The sequence below is a fragment of the Lissotriton helveticus genome, chromosome 3_1, assembly GCF_964261635.1.
Source record: "Lissotriton helveticus chromosome 3_1, aLisHel1.1, whole genome shotgun sequence".
In the NCBI taxonomy this organism is placed as follows: Eukaryota; Metazoa; Chordata; class Amphibia; order Caudata; family Salamandridae; genus Lissotriton; species Lissotriton helveticus.
In genome coordinates, this window is record NC_136061.1 from 1874137495 (window position 1) to 1874157568 (window position 20074).

The window sequence follows — 20074 nt, forward strand, 5'->3', positions numbered from 1 at the left end:
TTGATTGCTCTGTTCAGCTCATGTTCCCGACCCACTTACCCCAGTAATGTCAGAGGAAATACCCATTGACCTTGAATCAGGGTCAGTGCCGACTATTTGCGCCTTTCAGGTGGACACTGGTTTCTGGTGGATGATCATAAAAAGTACCCTGATGTAGAAATAAAACAATCCAGTTTGTCAGAACAAATCATCCTCAAACTCAAGACTTTGATGGCCACCCTGTGACCTAAAACAAGAACTGTGCAGAATAATAGGTCGCTCATTCAAGGATCTGAAATTGCAATCACTAAAGCTCCAGCGAATACATAGGGACCCATTTCGAAAAAACCTGAAGAGAACAAAACCATGGAAAATACTGCTAAATTCTCAAACGTATACTCTGAAAGAAAAAATTCTATCGAGTGCATTGAAATTGAAAACACTAAGGGGGGAGGATTTCTCCTTTGAAATAAGGTCTGACCTTGCCCGGGTCAACCTGGATAGACAGTGGCAACTTGGAAAACAGCTTGAGGATTTTCGAAAATCGGGTGCCTCGGCACAGCTGAAGTACCCTGCCGCCCTCAGAGTTATGTACAATAACAAAATGTACTACTTGAAAACTGTTAATGAAGCTGATGAGCTTCTTGAAGTAATCAAGAAGGGGGAGCACAGGGAGAATTACACATAATATAGGTATAATATAGGCAGTGAAGGTTTAGGAGATATACTTAAGGGGCTGTAGGTGAGCAGGGGGTGGTGCTAAAATTCATGTCAATAGGGGTGGCGGAGCGCTGTAACGGGGGTTAGGAAGAAAACTGGGTCTATGTTAGGTCCAGTAGGAAGTAGGGAGGTGTTCTCCGGGGGTGGGGGGGAGGTGGTATGCACAGGGTGGGGAATATGTGGAAAAAAATATAAAAATGTCCTCTAACACCTCAAATAAACAGATTTCAGTTGAGTTGCAGTATGGTAGTTTTCACATGGGAAAGATAGTGTAGAAGATGATACAGATTTTATCATAGAATGTCAATGGGCTCCGTACAAGGGGTAGGAGGGACCGGATTCTACAATACCTTGAAGATTCCCCAGCACACATTTTAATTTTACAGGAAACACTCTTGGTTAGAGAGGAATGTACGCAGTTGTTTAAAAAACAAAGATGGGTTCAACAGGTAGAATGCACAAAACAGACAGCTAATATAAGAGGGGTAGCATCATTAAAAAACAGGGTGCTGGTATGAGTTTACTGAGTACACGTATGGACAAGTCTGGTAGATGGATTATAGTGGAATTAAAAATAGAAGATCATCCACTTACTTTAGTAGGATACTATGGCCCGAACCAAGATGATTGTGAACCCTTAAAATCTGTTTTTACAAATGTATTCGATTTCTCTGGCCCAGTGATAATGTCGGGAGATTTTAATATTATTTTGGATCCCAATGTGGATAAATCCTGTAGCAGTAGGGCTATACCCACCCGAAATCTCGGTCTTTTCTGAGATCTATGATGTGGCAGCATGCTCTTAGTGATATATGGAGAGAGAGGGTAGGAACTCAATTAGGGGTATCATTCCACAATAAAAAATATGGGCATAGATCAAGGATCGATTATTTCCTGGTAGAATTGAGTATGAAACAGGAGGTGTTAGACATTGAATATCTTCCCGCACACCTATCTGACCACTCAGCAGTTCTATTAACACTCATAAAGATAGAAGGTGGACTATGGACCACGCTATCGATTTTCTCAGAGACAGAAACCATGGAGGGTCTGAAGGGAGATGTAGGGGAGTTTCTTCAGATTAATTGTGGTTCTGCTTCAAATGGGACAGTGCGGGATGCGATGCATGCCTTCATCAGATAAAAAATTACAAATGTACTTACTTATCGAAATAGGCAGTATAGACAAGAGCTTAGTAATTTGGAAGCAGAAATAAGAAGTATAGAGTTAGATACGTTTATGACAGCGGATTGCAGCACCCATGGGGAGGAGAGATTGACACCTCTTAAAAATCAAGTGGAAGAAACCCTACAAAACAGGATCAAGAAAAGATGGGAAGCAAGTATGTTAGCGCCACTTTGAGTATGGGGAGGGAGCAGGGAAGCTCCTAGCCTGGAAAATCAAGTCTGACCAAAATAGAAATGATATTAATGGTATGAAGTTGGGTCAGCATAGTGCAATGTTAACAAGGGGCTCTGAGGCGGAAGATGCTTTCTTTCAGTACTTCTGGGATCTTTACTCGTAAGAGGAAGAGGTCTCAGAGGAGGAGATAGTAGCCTGGTTAGCAGAGTCTGTGAATCCATTGGACCAGGTTCAAAAAGTGAGTCTTAATCAGGAGGTAACGGAAGAAGAAGTGAGGAAGGTCATACAAACATCTAAATAGTGGTCAAACCGCAGGTCCCGATGGGATACCTGTGGAATTGTATAAGACCCTGGGGGAAATCTTAATCCCTTTTTTGACAGAGGTAATTTAAAGAGATCTTGGACAATGGGATGCAACTCCCAAAACCTTGGAATGAAGCGAAGATCTCCCTTTTTCGAATCATACAGGCCTATATCCCTTTTGAATGCTGATTATAAAATCTTCACTGCTATACTGGCGGGGAGATTAAATGAGGTTGCAGGAGGGATAATCCACAGAGATCAGAAGGGATTTATCAGAGGGAGGCACATGCATGAATGAACATACGGGCTATATGCTTGGGCTTTTCAAATTTCCAACTCTGGAGTGCTTTTTAGAACCTCAGATGATTTGGATATAGGATCTATGTTTTCTGCAATGACAAAGGAGAGTAGAGGGGGCATGGTGGTTTCCTCTTTAAGTTAGGGGACCCTACATTTTTTAAGAAAGCTAAACTGAAGGTGTTCCAAGCTTTTACCAGGATATGGTACTTGATACGTAGGCGGTTTAGTGTAGATTATTATTCATTCCACGCACCAATATGGGATTCTCCAGGAACTCATGAATGCCTTAAGGATAAACTGGCGTGGTCATTGAGGGAGACAGGTGTTCTGGTGTGGGGAGAGATTACGCAAAATAGACAGTTAATCCCATGGAATGAGATGAAGGATCTTATGAAGGATAAAATGTCTTTATTTAAATACATACAACTTAAGGGCTGGGTGCAGGCACGAAAAACACCATTGGGTGTTGTTAGTGAACTAGAGGAGATGTTGGCCAGTAAACATCCAGGTGTGAAAGAAGTATCCCTGTGGTATTGGGTTCTGCATGATAACATCGACAGAGAATTCACCTTGGTAGACGATATCTGGGGCAGATGCCTGCTGAGCTGCAATTTACAACATAACTGGCAAGTATCGATGCGCACACTTTATTCTATTGTCAAGCCTGCATTTTTGGAAAGGAAGTGGAACCACTTCTTCTCACTTCATAGGGCATATGTAACTCCAGAGAAGCTGTCCAAAATGGGGAAAGGAAAGCCGGCGGCCCGTGTAAAGTGTGGCTTAGAAAAAGCAACAGATGTAAATATGTTTTTCCAGTGCATACATATTCATACATTATTGATCCAAGGTATGTCAGTGACTGGTGGAACTGTATTGTCATACTGGTTAATTTACTGTTAGGATCCTGTGCTTGTCATATCCTTGTAGGCTGGCCTCAATTGACGAAATATACATAAAAGTCTGAAATAAAACAGAAACAAGCACTCTATTGTGGTATGTTTTCTCCCAACTGGAGTTTTTCACCCAGCGGCAGTTTGTATGACTTTGGTAGTGTAGGCTACCCTCCATTATAAATATCTTCAAGCGGATGACTGCTCAAGGTTTAGTCCTGTAGTAGGTGTAACCGGTGATAATAATACAAAGCGTATGCATGGAAGAATCATGCAATGTACTTTTGGACGTTGTTTGCGCCTACTTTCACTTGGGCTAGTATTCAACAAAAAGCTTTGAGTGACATTATTGGATATGAGCCAGTGTTGAATCCTGTGGGAGTTTGCACTATTCCTTTCCTGTTATTTCCACTTGGCATGGATTATTTGGAGTTTAGCGCTACGCAATACATGGCCATTTAGCACTACACATGCATCAACTTTATCCTTTAGCATGCACAAGTTGATGGACAGTATTATTTGTCACATTGAGCTTTCTGTAGTTTCCCTTTACTCGCACGAGTATCTGTGCAAAACGTAGGTAAATGTGGGTCAAACTGAATTTGCATGATATACGGTGGGTAGATACTGTATAGTATAATTGAGGAATTTGTTCCCAGAATACCTTGTGCAAACAATTGTGATGAAGAGACCCGTGTCACGTGTCTGTATTTTACTGAGTAGACACTCTTCCTGTTGTGGGCGATGTTTGCTCTGGACTCTGGTACCACTAACAGGCACTAACTGACGCTGTGTACATTTCAACACACCAATTACATTTGCACATGAGCTGTTACATGAGCTCTTACACAGCACTGCATTGCCAGTTTGTGATGCTTTAGGGGACAGGAAGACAGGAAGTATGTTGTAACTTGATTCAAAATAACAATTATTACATAATATGGGAGTGCCCTGAGATAGTTCCCTTCTGGATCAGGGTCACAGACACTATGTCGGCTGTGGTAGGTACGACTGTCCCAATGGAGCCCAAGTGGTTGTTGCTAATGATCAACAGTGACGCGGATTGGTCCAGATATACTAAGATCTGGCTGGCCATGGCAGCGGGTGTAGCGAAAAGGAACATTGCCAATGGGTGGGGGTCACAGACACCTCTGCAGTGGGAACAGTGGAAGTGAGACCTTGATTGGTGCCAGAGGGCTGAAGAAACTATTTATAAGGGTAGGGGCTACACTAAGAAATGGAGGAAAGTCTTTGGGCCTTGGCTGAAATACAGGGAGGCAGAGAGAGAGCCTAGGGCATAAATACAGCACTTGGATGTCCCATTGTGTACTCAAATGTTTTAATCTGCATATCACAATGCTATTCCCTTACATGCTGTTTGAACAATGTCCGCCATTGTATGGTATTATGAGCTATGTTAATAAAAATAGTTAAAAAATACATGGGGGGCGTGGCCTGCAGCCGAACATGGTGGCAGCTTAGAGGGCTAGCTCCGTGAGACTAGCGGCCTCTCCTACCATCCGTACCCTGATCCGTGACCAATTCAGGACTCTGAGGGAGGAATCGAAGGCCCAGGACCGGGCGGCTCTGGCGGCAAAAACTCCGATGCGCATCGGACGTTAGATGGTGGAGTTACGACTGCATATCCTGACGCCCTGGAAGCCGGCCAGAAGCAGGGGATCCCACTCATCGCAGTACCCGACCGGAAGTGCCATCAGACCGGCTGCGTGGAACCGGAAGTGTCGGCGACCGGAGGGTGGACATTGAGGCGTCCAGCCAGCGTGACCCGGACGACCCTGCAAGTGAGAGATGGGAGCCTCAGCGGGACACAGACCACCGGCGGCGGAGCAACGCAGGAAGCCGCCGCCGATACCCTGCACTCGGCGGCGACGCGGCCGGGTGACCGGGCGCCAGCGCGGAGGAGAAGCACATCGTACCGGATGTAGGGGGGGCGGTTGGAGTCCCCGGATGAGCACCACTCTCAGGGGACATAAAGTGAACAGTGATCCCCCCCCCCCTTTTCGCCCCGTGTTGAGCCTGACGGGCAACAGATCTAGCCTGCAAGTGAAACTGCGATGCACATATGAAGGGGCTTGACAAACGGAGATAAGCCTGGCTGAAATGGGACCCGATCTCTCTGTTGGTCACTGAAGGGCAGGCTCACGAGGGACCATCTCGAGTTTGGCAAATCAGGCGCACAAGTGGCACATCGGACGGATCGACACGGTCAAGAGGCAGTACCTGCCATAGCGCCGAGATACACAACGGCCCCGCACCAATAGCGGCACATTCAAATTTAGCGCACCGCGCAATTCATGGGAGGACGCCGCGAGAAAGCGCCATCCACAGAACCTCAAGTGACTGCGGCCTTCCATGAACCTATTGTTGCATACACATTGGTGAAGGACCGGCCACCCACCGTGAACACACGCACCGCGCTGCCCAAACAGGAGCTCAGAAACCCAAGTGCGGAGCCCGCCCCACCTGGCCCCCAGCTGTCGGGACGCGAGAACGTGGAATATAGGCTGCAATAACAGCTGGACAGAGCACGCAAACAGATACCCTCTCCCCCGGACAGCTCCTTGTAAATACAGTCTGGTGCTGACGGTCAATTGAGGAACAGCAGCAGTTCTGGCGGGTAAGGGCTCCAAAAGTGGCACAACACAAACTCGTATCGAACAGTACGCCTGCGACAAAAACGCCTCACCCCTGACGGAGGGAAGATCGAGTACCACGAGGACGGTGGACGGAGCAGGGGTGAAAAAAGCAACATTGGACGATGTAATGAGGGCGCTGACGCAGGTACAGACCACGGTGGGCTCCATCTCCACAGAGATAACTCTCATACGAGCGGATCTCCACAAAATGGCTGAAAAGGTGGGGTCGTTGGAACTGGTCACAAAGTCACTGGTGGAAGATGTGTCAGAGTTACAAACTGCGATGGAGAAAATCACGGCAGAGAACAAGGCGCTGAATGAAAAGCTGGACGACCAGGAAGGGCGTTCCCGAAGAAACAACATACGAATCCTCGGAGTTCCGGAATCTGAAGGCACCAGGGCAACTGATCTCTTTGTGGAAGACCTGATTAAATCGCAGCTCCAGCCTAAGGGACTATCGACCTTCTTTTCCGTTGAGCGGGCACACAGAGTGCCGGGAGGACGGCCAAAGCAGGGGGCTTCCCCGAGACCTATCTTAGCGAGACTATTTAACTTCCGAGATAGGGATGCCATCCGACAAGCAGCAAGAGTATCTCCTCCGGTGAAGATACAGAACTCCACTCTGGCCTTCTTCCCGGACTACACAGCGGAGGTGGCACGCAAATGGAAAACATTTTTGGAAATAAAAGAAGAATTGAGACAGAGAGAAATTCCATATTCCATGCTGTTTCCAGCTAGACTGCGTGTGGTGGCCGAAAACAAGACTTGTTTTTTTGATAACCCGGAAGTAGCACGAGACTGGCTGGACGGCTGGAGACCATCTTCCCAGTCCCGCCGTTCGGGCAGGAATGTGAGAGACCTACGCACGGATGGACGGATGGACGTCCGGACAACTGGACCCGAGGCAGCGAGTCGCTCACCAACGGGAGACAGTGTTCACGAAGATGTGGAGGCGTTAGAATGACAGTCCGATGGATGAGAGAACATTTAATAGTGCTAACGATCCCGGGTGAGCTGCCATGGACACTGGGCTGAAGACCTCCAAGGAGAGTACGAGGGGTCGCCGACTCCGGAGTGTTCTTCTCCCCCAACGAGCAAGTAACTTTGAGTTTCTATATGGGATGGGTTAGGCACTCTGCTAAGTTGGGGTGGCGGGCAGTTCAAGGTCCGTGTAGCAGGGTGGGGGGGTGCAGGGGGGACAGGGGGTATGTTACAGGTTGATTGTTTAAACTGTTTGACTCTTAAGGAATACGCGAGGTACACTGCATGGCACTATGTGCTGGTTGGCACATGCCGGTCGCGATGGCCTCAGTCCAAGGCACGAATAGGCCCACTACTACAGCCTACCACTGGCAGCTATATGGTTAGTCATGGGCCGTGGTTGCTGATGACGTCTCCTGTGGAATTCATCTCCATTTCTGCATTTAAGCAATGGCGCAAGCTGCGCAGACTGATAATTTTGGGGGGAGTCCCCACTCAGGCCCAGTGGCCCCACTTCAATTGATGTCCTGGAATGTGAGGGGGCTGGGGGACAAGATAAAGAGAGGATTAGTCCTGCAAAGTGTTAAAAGGCTAAATCATGATCTGGTCCTCCTGCAGGAAACACATCTAATAGGCGACACTACCAAGGTACTAGATAGACGTGGCTACCACATGATAGTCCACTCAGACTTCTCTTCAGTGTCCCGGGGGACAGGGATTTTAATGAAAAAGTCATCCCGGTTCATACTACAGACCGTTAAAACTGATGACCATGGCTGCTTTGCAGCGGCATGTGGTCAATGGGAAGGGACGCCCCTCAACGTAGTATCTGTATATATTCCACCGGCGTTGCACGCAACCGCACTTCCGGACCTGGGTAAATTCCTCTTAGAACTACCGGAGGGTGATCTAATGGTGGGGGGAGACTTTAACGCTGTAACAAACAACACACAGGATAGATTCCCGGTCAGAACCCAGGCACCTGGCCCATCTCGCTTTAGTGAATTTATGGAGGCACAGGGTCTAAAGGACATATGGCGGCATCTTCACCCAGAAGGCCGTCAATACACCTACTACTCTGCAACCCACAATAGCTTATCCCGTATTGACTACTTCCTCACGCTGGGAGAGGGCCGCCTCATAATTAGTGACATGATGATTAGACCCCGGGGTATATCAGACCACTCCCCACTGACGCTCACTTTATCATGTTCTGAAAGTACACGCAAAAGAGTATATCCAATTCACCCAGGGTACCTCAGAGTTCCACGTATCCGTAAGGCCTTGAAAACAACGACCAAGTATTACTTTTCAGAAAATGCAGACTCGGTGTCCTCACCCTCGACTTTATGGGAGGCCTACAAAACAGTGCTACGGGGACAGGCGATAGAACGATAGCAGGACATAAACGCACGCAACGACAGGAACTGATAGATTTGGAACTACAGTTGGAAAGGGCTAATGCGAAACATATGGCAGACCCGACAGAGGAGGCGCTTCATGCGCTTCATATCTGTCAACAATTACATGACGACCACCTTCGGCGACGGACAGTAGAGAATATAGAGACGACAACACACAGAATATATGATATAGGGGACAAGGCTAGTAAGCTCCTGGCATGGCTGGATAAAAAGAAGGAAGGCAGCAGGGCTATACTGCAACTGAGAGACGCGGAGGGGCGGATGCAATCACGCCCCGCTGACATTATAGACATCCTGGCTGATCACTTCCAGGGGGTATACACCCCAGAAGCGGAGGTCACAGCGGCAGCAGCGGTAGCAGCACTTACTAATGTGCGGACGGAGACCCTGCCGCAGGAGGCCGTTGACGACCTAGAAACTGACCTGTCGGTGGAAGAGATACGGACGGCAATTAACGCGCTACATACGGGTAAGGCACTGGGCCCCAATGGGATCCCGTTCGAATGGTTCCAGACTATGACAGATGTACTGTGCAGGCCCTTACTAGACATGTTTGTGGAGAGTCGGGAGAGAGGCATGTTACCTTTGGATCAATGAATGGCTACCATAGTGGCCATCCCGAAACCAGAGAAACCACCCACAGAATGCACTTCGTACCGTCCGATTTCTCTTCTTAATGCCGAAGCAAAAGTCTTGGGGAAATTGCTGGCCAATCGGCTGTTGCCCCACCTCTCACACTTGATTCATCCAGACCAGTCAGGCTTCATGCCACATAGGAGCACGGCTTTGAACCTCAGGCTCGTGCACGGCGCTCTCGCTAGGGCACATACGCTAGCAGACCCGGCGGCCATACTCTCTTTGGATGCCAGGATGGCGTTCGACATGGTGGAGTGGAACTACCTCTTCGCGTTCCTGGCACATATGGGCTTTGGCCCCAGGTTCACTTCCTGGGTAAGACTACTGTACACGGAACCAGTCACACACGTAGCTGCCAATGGCCACATTTCCCGAGATATCCCTCTGGCCAGAGGGACACGGCAGGGATGTCCACTCTCACCCCTGCTATTCGCGTTGGTCATAGAACCATTGGCCACAGTCCTTAGGACGACGCCATTACTGAAAGGAGTGCAGTGGGGAGATTATTGGGAGGATAGGGTTTCCCTATATGCAGATGACATGCTCATTTATTTGTCTGACCCGGAGGCCGGTATCCCGAGATTACTGGCGCTCTGTGATACACATGGCATAACCTCCGGGTACACGATTAATTGGTCGAAATCGGTCATCTACGTCTTATGGGGTCCTGCCCCGACCCTCCCTAATGACTGTCTGTTGACGATTGCAAGTACATCGTTTAAATATCTGGGAATCCACGTTACTCGAGACTCGGAGATGTTCTATACACTAAACCTATTACCACCACTTGTTCGCCTAAAGGCAGACGTCAGACACTGGAAAACCCTCCCTCTAACTCTGCTGGGTAGAGCGGCATTATTTAAAATGATGGCGCTACCTCGTCTCCTGTATACATTAGAAAACACCCCGGATATGGTGCCGCCTTCCTATTTTCGAAAAGTAACTGCGGCACTGACAGGCCTACTGTGGGGAGAGCGCCCAGCCAGGGTGGCACATGCAAAACTTAATCGAGGATGGTATGACGGGGGAATAGCCCTGCCAAATATACAACTATATTACTGGGCGTCACAGCTTAAGGTGATAAATCGGTCGATCCATGCCCCGCAAAACGACCCGGCATATCTAGCGGACAGAGCACAATTAGGTACTCACAGCCTCATAGCCCCGCTATATAACCGGGGTCTCACAGCGAAGCTGCTTGGCCCAACCAGGCACACGGTGCAGCTCTGGCATAAGGCGCAGACACGACTCAAATTGAACGGGGTTATTACTAAACTTACACCCTTGTGGGACGCAAAGCAACTCGGTTGCCTGAGATTTAGTAAGGGATTTACCCAGTGGGATAATATTGGAATAACAACAGTGGGGGACCTATGGACCAGCAACGGGATGATCCCTTTCCCACAACTGCAGCAGCAGTACGAGTTGGGCTCCAATGAAACCTACAGATACGTACAAATAAGGCATGCTTTGATGACAGTTATCGAACCAATGACAGTTATCGAACCAGGGTCGACAGTCCCCGAATCTTCACCGCTAGAAGACCGTCTGCTCACTGACTTTATACAGACAGGTGCCACATCACTCACGTATCGGAAGCTACTGAATAATCTTCCAGACCCCCTACTTAAATTGAAGGAGAAGTGGGAGACTGATTTGGGGGACATGGACGAGACTGACTGGAATGCCGCATTGGCATCCCCACGGGAAGCAGGTATTTCAGCGCGATTTAGATTGATACAATTCAAAATACTTCACAGAGTTTACTACACCAGAACCACCCTACACAAAATGCACAGAGCGGAACACCCGAACTGCCTCAGAGGTTGTGGCGAGGAGGGGACACTGCTTCACACACTTTGGGATTGCCCAATTATCGCTGCCTATTGGAGACAAATCATGCGCACCATTTCCCAAACCCTCGAGACATCACTTGCACCAGATCCCCGGGTGTGCTTACTGAATGTTTGGGAAGGGACTGATCTGACGCGTCGAGGGCAGCAATGGGTTACGATTGGAGTCATGGTGGCCAAGCGAGATATAGCGCAGAAGTGGGGGGTAGCAGAGTCACCGACACTAACACAGTGGTGCAGGGGGATGGACAGACTTATGGTGGTCGAACGAGCAGTTTATAAAATGAGAGCTAATCCTCGCAAGTGGAACAAGATATGGCAAGTATGGAACAGCTATAGGGGAGATCTGTGCGAACCTCTATCTGAGGACGACATGGATAGCTCAGGGGACAAAGAAGAGATAGAGGACTGATACACTAGAGGATGGCTGAGTGGAATTGAGTAAGGGGCTGGGATACGCATTCATCTAAGTTCTGACAGGGTATAGGGCAGGAATGGGTTACGGGGGGGTTGAGTGGGTCTCGCGGCCAGCATGAGATGCCTGAAATATATTGCCTTCGACATTTATAACTACCTGCACTTAATGAGTCTAAAGTTTTGTTGTATAAAAATAAAATGTAAGACTACTCATATTGTACATATATTATGCGGAAGCCTGACAAAAAACATCTACAAACGCTGCCGGACCGGAAGGTTGTCGGCTGAATAGCTGTGTACCCATGAAGGAACTTTCTCTGATTGATGTACGATGAATCACCGGATTCTATTGAATACCGTTGTATTTTTTGGCAATTACCAATAAAGTCTTACCAAAAAAAAAATACATAACATTTATTGCACAGATTGCATTGATTTATCACAAAGCTCCCTGTATGTGTTCAGTCAGCTAACAAACAGATGAGCTGCACCTCTATGACTCATTGAAATTAGCGTCAAGGTCATTTGTGGACCCAATGATTTCTGCAGCACCCTTGTTGTCCTGGATCTCTGCGATAGTTTGTGTTGACACATGTTCGTCTTGGTCAGGTTGCTACCATTTTGTCCTGAGGAAGACTCAGTTCAAATTACTTCTAGGGGTCTAAACTCTGACTTACTGGTCTTAATCATGTTTGCATTCGATGCTGGGTGCTAAGAAATCCGTGAAATCATTTTAATTGTATTCGGTTTTGTGTATTTATATCTGTATGGTCAAAGCATCTATGTATTATGCACACATTATCACATTTATTCCCGTTTTGTTTACTTACTATTTCTGTACCTAAACTGTGCAGTCACCTGTAGCATCTATCAATTTATTGAAATTGTCAATGAAATGTTGAAATGTGTAATACGTGTGTGTGTGTGTGTATGTATGTATATGTATATGTATATGTATATGTATATATATATACATATATATATATATATAAATATATACATATATATTTATGTATATATATATATATATATATATAATTGTATTCATTTTTTTGTTCCTATGTGCCTTGCGCAATAACATAGTTTGAATTTGAAATGCAGCCTGCTGTCTTGTCTCACATTAATTTCTCAGGCCGACGCGTTTCAGGATCTCACATCCCTTCTTCTTGGGCAGCAAACAGGTAAATGAAACACTTGCATCCTTGCATTTGCCCTTTGTTTTAATCATTAGTATGCCCACCCCCAGTGGGCATGTATTCAATTGCTTCCTGATACATTGAGTCCTCTAATGTGAGATAGATAATTAATTCCTTTAGTAAAGTCATAAACATTGTTTGCAATTAAGTCATTTGTAACCTTAGTAGGTAGTGAAGACTTGATCACAGACTAATTTAGCATAAGCTCTGTACTGTTAAGCTCCGGAAGTCCAAATCTTCAGTCTCGCAGGCTGGTTTGCGTTTCTCTTCCAACCTGCGATGGTGCTCCTCCTCCTGTACCAGAGGACTGTCCTGAGGCTTGTCCCAGTCTGGACCTGCCCTGCCTGGACCTGCAACTGGACTTGCTGAGCCTTCTTGCCTCTGCTGGAGTGTGTTCCTGATCCCCAAGAGATGCCTCCCCAGGTCCTGGACCCTTGGCTGACATCGGCTGAGCTCCTTCTGTGAAATCCTGAAGTTTTAGACTCACTGCTGTGGACTTTGAGAAGAAAGCTTTTTTAGTTGGGTTAATCTGGTCTGTGTTCAGCCTGCAATCTATCGCAGTTGGCCTGAACTTGTAACCTTGTCTGTGTCTAGCGCAACCAGCTACCCACATTTTTGCACTTTCTGCTTTTTAGCGCTATTTTTACGTAAACCTTTAACAGTGCATATGATTGGATTTTTTGTACCGCTTTGGCCGCCATAAGTGTGCCAGGGTATGCTCAGATGTGAGTCCCTTGCTCACTTTGCCACTGGATTCAAGCAAGCCGGGCTGAAGACGGCTGTAATGCCAGAAACCGGTCCTCGGAAGCTTGTTTCCGGTCCAGGGAAGGCATGACTTGGCAGTTCGGGCTGGACTGTTCCCATGAGGCACAGGGTCAGACTGATTTGCATATAGCCATGTCTGAACTGGGGTGGCAGAGTGAGCTAAAGAACGGTGATGGATCAAACCCAGATCTTTTGACTGGGTGGGAGTGTTTGATTGGTTCAGATGCTCCGTCCATCACCACCCCCTTTTGTACCGCTTTGGCCGCCATAAGTGTGCCAGGGTATGCTCAGACGTGAGTCCCTTGCTCACTTTGCCACTGGATTCAAGCAAGCCGGGCTGAAGACGGCTGTAATGCCAGAAACCGGTCCTCGGAAGCTTGTTTCCGGTCCAGGGAAGGCATGGCTTGGCAGTTCGGGCTGGACTGTTTCCATGAGGCACAGGGTCAGACTGATTTGCATATAGCCATGTCTGAACTGGGGTGGCAGAGTGTGCTAAAGAACGGTGATGGATCAAACCCAGATCTTTTGACTGGGTGTGAGTGTGTGATTGGTTCAGATGCTCCGTCCATCACCACCCCCTTTTGTATGATTGGATTTTAGCCATTTTGGTCTCATTTTATTTGTTAAATTGTACTCTATTTTTCTAAATTAGTTTACGATTTTTCTTGTGTTGTTATTGTTGGTGTGCCGAATAAATACTTAACATAGTACCTCTAAGTTAAGCTTGACTGCTTTTGTGCCAAGCTACCAGAGGGTGAAGAACAGGTTAAATTAGCGACAGGTTTTGTGGTTTGTTGCTTGAGAATTGCTTACACTCCCCTTAACAATAACCCAATTTCGTACACTAACGCAGTACACAAAAGCTACTATTTATGGCTATCGAAATGCTTGAAATTAAAGCACTTCTTTTTGGCTTTGTGTTTTAAACATGGGGTTCCTCAGAAAGTATTTCCCCACCTCTTCCATGAAAGTACATCTAAAGAAAAGGTATAAAAACTCTCCCCAGTTATCGAAGGGCAGACAGGAAGACCTAGGCATACTCCACGTTGGGAACCAAATTGAAGGCCTTCTAGACTGTAGATGTGCTTGGGTTTTCAATGACTAGACAATAAACCATAATATGAAGCCACAATGTAAATAGGGTGTTCTTTTAGACTGTTAGGGACATGTGATAAGCAATTTTTGTCTGTATATATTTAATTCACTTTAATAATGTTTATTATTGCCGAGGTAATTATGATGATAAATCTTACTCGAGGGATCTGCATAATATTAGCACATACTAAATATAAATTATTATAAAATGTGTGATTCTTGCGATTCAGGGTGGGGCCCGTACCTATACCCTGCAAGAGTAAGAGATTCTCTGCTAGACCTGTCAGATTCTAAAGACCCCCACACTCCTATAAGGAGAATTCACTGGAGGGTTCCGGAAATACCTGTCCATTTTCCTTTCCTGCACAGAAGCAGAAGACATCTCTTTGGGCTAGGGAAATCTACAGGGGCCAAAAAGTGGAGATTTCAGGCTTGCACCAGGTTTTGTAGCATTTTGTGTACGTAGCACAGCATTATCGTGTTTGGTAGGGACGTGGTGGATTCTAATATTATACTTCAGTTTAGTTTGGTCGATGGGTAGCATTGAAGGCCATGTCTTCCTTTCTCTTCTACATCATCATGCAGAAGGCATGTGCTGGCTAGCTCGTTCAAACATGCATCTAAATCATTTGCCTCTGCATGGCCTATTCAGGCTTGCAGAGCATTAACTACTGATAATCAAGAGTGGAATCAGTGTGAACTTGGCATTTAGTGTGTTCAGCAGTGATGTGTGTATGCGTACTAGACCTGCTTCATGTAACAATTTAGGGGCACTTGCATCAAACCATTTTGCGATTGCAAATAGGGCGAATCGCAAAATTCGGCCGTTTGCGATCGCAAAATGGCCTTTTGAGATGCATGTACCTTTTTTGCAATTCGTAATTAAGGAAATCACTGTATTTTGTGATTCCCTTAATTGCGAATGCAGTTAGGGTATTGCAAAATGTGATCCCCTAAATGTGATGCTTTATGCAATCGCAAATTGCGTTTTCACAATTTAGAATCGCAAATTACCATCGACTTCAAGGTGATGGTAATTTGCAATTCCTTTGAAAAATGCAAATAAATGCATTTTTCAAAGTGCATTGGGGTGCACACACATGCCCTTAGGGCATGTGTGTGCACCACAAGTGCATACCTACCTTTGTTGGGGGGTTCATCAGGGTGGCCTTTTGGCCCCCTTGCAACCTTCAAATTGCATGCGCAATTTGAGAGTACCTATTTGGTACTCGCAAAGTGCACATGCAATCCCATTGATTCCTATGGGCCTTAAGGCCCATAGGAATGAATGGGAAGCCATTCCTTAATTGCGAATCGCAATTTGCGGGTCACAATTAAGGAATGTGTAGGAATCACATATCTTTGCGATTCCTACATGCATAAGGAATTGCGATTCCTAAATTGCAATTCCTTAAAAATCACAATTTAGTAATCGCAATTCCTTACTTTGTTGCATGTGGCCCTTAGCTTGAATTCTGCTTCACCCACTAAATTTTACAAAATGTAGCTTTTTATTGCAGTATTTGTTTTAGTGGCTACGGTGTAGATTTCAAATTGTGTATTTTACAGTTTTGTAGCCTGGGATAATGGGGTTCTGGCCAGCATGAAAGGGGCAATTCATGACATATCAGTGATCAGTTTTGGTTTTCAAATGGTAAAGCACGAGGCGTCTGGGGAGCTGAAACTCGTGCTGTCCATGATCGTCGGATGCTAGTGGTGGATTGTGACCTATTTCTGCCCTGTTGACCACCTCATATCTTTCTGTCCTATCAGGCAAGGATAGTGTGTCTGCTACACCGTCTTCGTTGCAGACTTTTCTTTGTGCAAGGTGAGTGCTACAGCTTATTCCTTGCCTGAAAACTGAGTGGAATTTCATGCAGGCAAGGCTCATTCTGTCGGTCTGATGTAACACCCAAGTAGTGTCTGCCTAATGTGTGGGAGTCTACGGACTTGGGAATAGCCAATCAAACCTGGGTAACTCTAGGTTTGATGATTGTGAAATGTAACATAGCGCGTCTTTGGGGAACCAAAACCACACCACCTCCCCTGGAGTGGAAGAGAGACATGGATTGGTGTATAGTAGCAGAAAATACTGTCTATGAGAGCAGAAACTGCCCCCGGATATGCGAAAAGGTATGGAATAAATGGAATGTGTACAGGGGAGCCTGTGTGCCGCCTCCAGTATTAGAACGGTACAATCCTTGGTCTATGAAGCTGACGAACAGATGGGCCCCAAGTGGGATAATGGTGAAATTGTCCTTTACTGAAATGAAGTGTGGTGGAGAAAGGTATTCTGTGGTGTTGTACTGTTTGCACCTATAAGGTACATGACAGGGGCGTGTTGTAATGCTTTTAAATGCTTCAAACCAATTAAACAGATATACGGAAAAGAACAGTGTCATTAAAAAATAAACAAAGTGTAATTCGGAAATAAACAAATCCACATCTTGCTTAACTACATGCAGCAGAAATCTAAACAGAGAATAAACATGATGCGGTGAAATCCATTATTGGCAAGATGGAGTTGAGGCCTAATGGAAGCATAGTTAGCATACGCCAGGAAAACACACTTTAACGAGTCGCAGCAAAATTGTTTCAATTGGATTAGCTTCATGTCAGTATTCACATGTGAATTCATGTTTATATTAATTGCTCTGAACACTGTTAATAGATACATTTTGATTTAATCACATAAAACCGTTATCAATATTTTAAGAATATACACAGAAATATTGTAACTTCCCAATGCTAGGGATTTCATATCTCACTCTTTGGGGGTAAGACACACATTTGGAGGACAGAGTAAATTCACACTCACAGCATGTGCAATATCTCTCATAGATGTTACGTTTTCAGTTAGCCTACAAGTGCCTTTTATATGTTGCGGAGTGCTCAGCTGTGACTTGTCAATACCTTATGTGCTCCGCCACTGGAATTATGTGACTTTGCAGCTGTTGCGTTTTCTGCATACTTATGGATTGACACATTTGCCACATAATCCATCATTCTCTGATTAATCTGCAGATTAAAAAACACAGTTTCTTGCTCATATGGATCAAAAGTTACTACAAATGCAGTGATATGTCTCCTCACAGTGGAATGCTCTTTGCAAAGGTTGACTGGTCGCCTTTATGTTGCTTATTGCTGTGTTTGGGTGTTAAACTGTGGTTGCTAGTGTCTATTATAATCCACATTTGTATAGCGCACAATCACCCGTTAAGGTCTCTAGGCGCTGGGGGCCGTCGGGAAGATTAAGCAAGCTATTGCCCAGAGTCGCATGGTGCTGGGCTAACCTGCCGCCGGACCCGGGGATCGAACCCTGATCCTCAGATTCCAGCGTCAGTCGCCCTGGCCGCGGCGCCACACCTCTCCTCTATTGTGGTTCCTAGGTCTACTGTGGTTGCTAGTATTTTAATTCGTTTCTAACAGGATGCGAATTAAATTGTAAACACACTTGCACATTGTTGCATCATATATAAATTGGATATGCATTTTTAGCATTTGCTTGGCTACGACGAACCAGATTAAACCTAGCCCGCTGCTACTTTGCATCCAAATATTAACAGTATTTTCCACTTCGAAGCTGGATAGTCTGATGAGCTAACCGCTATATGTATCAAGCTATTTAGCATTCGCAAAGGCCGAAATTCTGCGAATTTCGGCCTTTGCGAATGCTAAATAGACAAATGGTATGTATCAAACAAGTTTGATGCAAAATAAGGAATAGCAAAATTTGCTAATCCTTATTTTGCGATTGCACTTAAGGAATTGCAAATTTTGCGATTCCTTAAATGCAATGTATCAAACAAATAATATGCAAAAAATGCCATTAAGGATTAGCAAATTACCACCAACTTCTAGTTGGTGGTAATTTGCGAATTCTTATCAAAAAGCTTTTTTGAAAAAAACCAAATGTGCCATATGACGCCCATACATGCCCTTAGGGCATGTATGTGCGCCATATGCCCCCAAATGTCTTTTTCAGGGGTGCAGCAGGGTGTTCTTGAGACACCCCTGCACCCTTGGAAAAATCCCTAATTTGCGATCAGCAAATTGCTAATTGCAAATTGCACTTTCATTCCTATGGGCCTCCTGGCCCATGGAAATGAAGGGGTAATTTGCGATTAACAATTTGCTAATCTCAAATTAGGAATGCTAAGGAATCGCTATTGGAAAGCGATTTTGTACATACATACCGTTTTGCATTTCCTAAATAGCGATTCCTTAAAATTCGCTATTTAGGAAATGCAAAATGGTTTGTTGATACATATAGCGGTAAATGAGGGACTGGGTGGTAAAGCGATAGATGTTCGCTGAGTTATAATTGATACCAGTTTTATTGGAATTCTCCAGAAATAATTGTAACTATCTCTATAGATGCGCTGAGATGAAGTCTTTAGCAATAATAGTGTTTGTAAATGTTATTTAGAACTAAGATTTAATTAATTTGGTATATGTTTTTTGGATTAAGGATCGTCGCTGTAGGTATATTTTAAATGTATTTATGTACATTAAATTGATTATGTGTTATATTATAGTTAGTACAACTGAAACACTAAAGATTGATTGGGTGTTAAAGTGGTACAAATGAGTTTAAACCTTTGCCCAGACAGTGTTAACATGTATAACAAGCTTTAGCAAAGCCAATAGGTCTCGCCTATGCAAGAGCTATTTGGCTGTGCCAATGTATTTTAGCCATGTTTTACACCAGTGGAGTTGCTGTTGATCATGGCTAAATTTTAATGACATAAGGTAGAGTGGCATGGCATTGAGCATCGCAGAGTGTTGTTGAGGGGTGTAAGGTGGCGTGGAGTGTAATGGAGGTAGTAGAGTGTCAGAGTAGAAGGGCATAGAGTTGAGTAGAGTGTCGTAGAGTGAAGTGGAGTATCGTAGAGTGGAGTGGAGTAAAGTAGCATGGAGTGGCATTGGGGCAGCTGTGTAGAGTGGAGTAGATTGTAGTAGAGTGGAATGGTAAGCATGGCTTAGTGTAGTAGAGTCGAATGGTATACAGTAGAGTAGAGCATGATAGAATGGAGTGGCACAGAGTGTCATGGAATGGCAAAGAGTGGAGTGACATGGAGCGGTAAAGATGGGGTTGCGTAGAGCGTCTCAGAGTGGAGTAGAGTGTTGTAGAGGGGCACAGAGTGGAGTAGAGTGTTGTAGAGAGGCACAGAGTGGAGTAGAGTGTTGTAGAGGGGCACAGAGTGGAGTAGAGTGACATAGAGTGGAGTGAAGTTTAATTGAGTACAGTGTCATAGAGTGGAGTATCATAGAGGGGAGTACAGTGGCTTACAGTGAAGTGGTGTAGACAATAGTCATGTAGAGTAGATTGGCTTTGAATGCAGTGGCATTGAGTGTATTGGTTTTGCGTAAAGTGGTGTAGAGTGCATTGGCATAGAGTGCACTAAGATAAGATAAGATAAGATAAATTTTGTAAATCGCTAGAATGCCGTGGCGTCTTGGCGCTGAAGGTGTGAAGAGGGACTGCACCATTGA